Source organism: Synchiropus splendidus, chromosome 14 (assembly GCF_027744825.2).
Source record: "Synchiropus splendidus isolate RoL2022-P1 chromosome 14, RoL_Sspl_1.0, whole genome shotgun sequence".
Classification (NCBI taxonomy): Eukaryota; Metazoa; Chordata; class Actinopteri; order Syngnathiformes; family Callionymidae; genus Synchiropus; species Synchiropus splendidus.
The window spans coordinates 15,133,098-15,136,970 of record NC_071347.1 but is presented as its reverse complement, the minus strand read 5'-3'; positions in this window follow the sequence as shown (position 1 = coordinate 15,136,970).

Here is a 3,873-nt window from a genome sequence, read left to right as displayed (position 1 = left end):
AATATTCACACACACACATATATATATATATATATATGGCAGCTTACTTTTCACTCTTGCTTCACGCTTGCTTGTCTTCTGCCACAGATCACCAATGCCCTGCCTGCACTCTCTTCTTCGCCTCCTCTGACCTCAGTTCATTACTCTCAACAATTGACCTGGAATATTTCATTTCATCTGCTGTACCAGTCAATATGTAAAAGTCTATTGGGGCATCTGGAGAACTGAAATCATGAAGACACATATGCAACGTAACAGATGATGGACATTTAAACATAATGGGGACATCAATTTTCAATATATATATATATATTCCAAAATATACAGTAAGTTTGCTTACTGAAATGTCGGTTTCTACTATCACTACTCCTATTGCGATTTCAATGACATTATCACTGAAAAAATAGAAGGATGTAGCCTTCACACACATTTGTAAAATCACTTTTCCAGAGAAGATATTAATGTTTTCAGACTTACTTGATGGATGTTTATCATTTAATCCGTTCATCCTGATGCCTGATTTCCCAAAGTAGAGCGATATTTCAGTTCATCAGCTGACGCCCAAATGTCGCCCAGTTCATGTGTGAAATGAATGAAAGACGTGGGACGTGGCTCGGTTGTCGAGGGTCAGCAAAACACGGATGGTTGAGATATTAGCACATATATTTCCGATGCTTAAAGGAGCTTATGGATCAAATCAGGGTGGTGTTTCCGTGTTGAAAATTGATGTCCCCATTATGTTTAAATGTCCATCGTCTGTTCCGTTGCGTATGTGTCTTCATGATTTCAGTTCTCCAGATGCCCCAATAGACTTTGACATATTGACTGGTACAGCAGATGAAATGAAATATTCCAGGTCAATTGTTGAGAGTAATGGACTGAGGTCAGAGGAGGCGAAGAAGAGAGTGCAGGCAGGGCATTGGTGATCTGTGGCAGAAGACAAGTAGCAAGAGTGAAAAGTAAGCTGCCATAGTTTACAGACTCGGGAAGCAGTGGGAGAAGAGTCAGTCTCTTCTCTTCCTGCCATGTTCTCGCTTATGTAATCGAGGTTATAGGACTTCAAAAGATTCAATGTAAGCAATGATATGAACCCACAAAATACTTTCCATTGAAATGACAATAGAACTGTGGACCAAACATCCAAGAAAGATAAAAAGGTAATTTATTTCAAAATATATTTCCAACTGTGTGTTTCCAATTGTGTTCCAATGTATTTTTAGGAACAATATATTCACAAAAAATGGTAAATGAAAAGAAGAAAATAGAGAAATCTTCGTCTTAAAACCAATAATATTTTTAGTTTTATGGTCAGACCTCATGAGGGTCACAAAAATACAGGCAAAGTGCCACATGTGGCCCCCTGACCGTACTTTGCGCAGGTCTGTTATAGATGCTCACAATTATGGCTGTGTATTGACAGATATCTTGCGACACAACACGCGTCCCAATATAGGAGTGGCGATGCAATATATTGCAATACTGTAAGTTCACCAATGTACCGTAATAAAAGCCATCATTTTAGGGAGGAAATCAGATAATGCAGTCCAATATCATGAGCATGAAAGCGAGTTAATTGCTATGACGTTACTCCAGGTAAATTCCCACTCCAACGAAGGAATGAAAAGAAAACATTAGTATTAAACACCTCACAAATGCAGCAGCATATACAAGTGTCTGTGTATTAAATATTAATTTAGCCAACTTAAAATACCAAGACAAGATCACACAATCAAGTATTGCGATATTTCTGTGAAAATATCCATCAAAAATGTATATTTTCTTACAGCAGTACTCAACATCATTGTGAAGATCCAAGATCCGGCAATGAAGTGAATTGTTTCCTTCTTCTTGAAACTTCATTTTAACGTCTCTCTCACCAAAGATAAGACTTCCTATATCGATGAACCCTTCTCTGTATCTTCCGTCTCCTTTGCTCCCGACGTTTCCCCCCTTCCTTCCCTTCACCTCTACGGTCCATGTCGAGTATTATCCCAGCTTATTGTCCAGGGGCAAAGGGGGTAGCCAAAGGGCAGCTAACTTGGATTTGACTGGTATATTCTCTTCTCCCGCAGGACAGTAGATACAAATCAAGTTCCTTTGACCCCATTGTCCTCCTCGCGCTGCCGGGTCCCCTGAAGGCAACAGCAGGTACCGAATCCTCTCCTTTTTATTTATTCTCGCCTTTGCGGCTGCTCCTGCTCGAGCATTTATTTCCTTAGGTAAACTATCAGACATTGAGATCCAGGGACGGCTCTGCGCTCTGACTTTAAATGATGTTTACCGACTGGGATGGTCTAATAACCAGCAGGGTGGAGACACAGCGCAGAAAAAACAACATACTTTCCTTGTATTCTTTCTCTTTTGCCATGACTTCAGATATAAATATGAAATGATAGCTGTGTGTAAACCACCCTCTTTGCTGGTGTCATTGGCGATTCTGAATCTCCTCCCCATGTCGCGCTGACCTTTCCAGTCTTAATGAAATCTGTCTGGACCCCAAAAACAAATAAGCAGATTTCAGCCCCTGTTAGCCTTCATATCATGCTCCTGACCTATGAACTTCATTTTCTATCCAAACATATATTTATAGCGCTGCGCTCCTCTGCCGCCATGGTAAGTGTCATAGGTGCCGAAATTTGATTAAAAATATGATAATGTCAATGTGCTCATATGGAATTGTTGGACCACAGAAAAATGACAAATATTTCACTCTTGCCTTTGAAAGACGAGGAACAGTGAATTCATTATTATGCTCTTCTCTTTTTGGAATGAATAAAGTGAGAACATACTGCAATCATATGTTGAGTTTAAACCCTAGTTTGTGCCCTGGAATTTCTCCCAACCCCCAGGCATTTCTGATCCCTGCAGTGGAGTAAGATCTCACCTTATCTCTCCATCCACCAGTCATTGGTCACTCCATAGTATTTCCTTAGGATAAATTGAACAAAAATTTGTGGGTACAAATGACTAACTAATATTGAATATTATATTGAATAATATTTGAAATTCAAAAATATTACAGAAAGGCACTGGAAAAACACTCAGAGAGAGATCTTGGGCAGGTAGCTGGCTTCCACCCGCAGTGTCATTTGAAATAGCATTGTTCCAGTTAGAGCTTCTGAATACAAATGATAATCCAGCTGTTTTGTTCCCTGATATTCCCCCTTCCTGACAGGGGAAGGCAAACACCTATACCTGAGGTTACGTTCATACATGCAGGCGACAGCTCAGAAATTAACTAAGGATATAATCCAAATAAGATCAACAAAAAGAGCACCACCAGAACAGGGCGGTGCAAAATACAAACACCCACAAACAAAAAGCGCTTCACTAGGAAGGAATCAAATCGCGAATACACAGACTTTACACTCAACTTGACTCATACTCGAAGACACGCGGCTCCTGATACGGGGAAAGAAGCAAGAACACAAGTGCAGACAATGGCGAGGTGACAATTGGTGACGAGTCAAGACCGACCAGGAGCCAAGAGGAAGTGCTGAATGCTATCAAAATAATACAGGAAGTAACCAGCAAACATACAAAAAAAACACTTGGGGACGACCAGTGTAAATGTTAAACAGTTCAATTTACCATCTAAAATCTTTGTGTGAGGGGAGAGCCGATCACTCCTGACTTGAACTTGAGTTGAGCCAACTGAGAAGCAACAAAATAAAGTTTTAATGCTGCTTTCTTTGGCAGGGCCACACCCTCAGGTGTCCGGGGGGCGTGACTTTCGCTTTCATCCCATTGTGTTCCTGTCATTTAGTCATAATGTTGTAGTCATAATGTTAAATTTCTCTCTTTGTGAATTGCCATCATGAAAATGAGACCTAAGACAGTCTTCATCTGTCTGCACTTCCATGGTGCGTGATG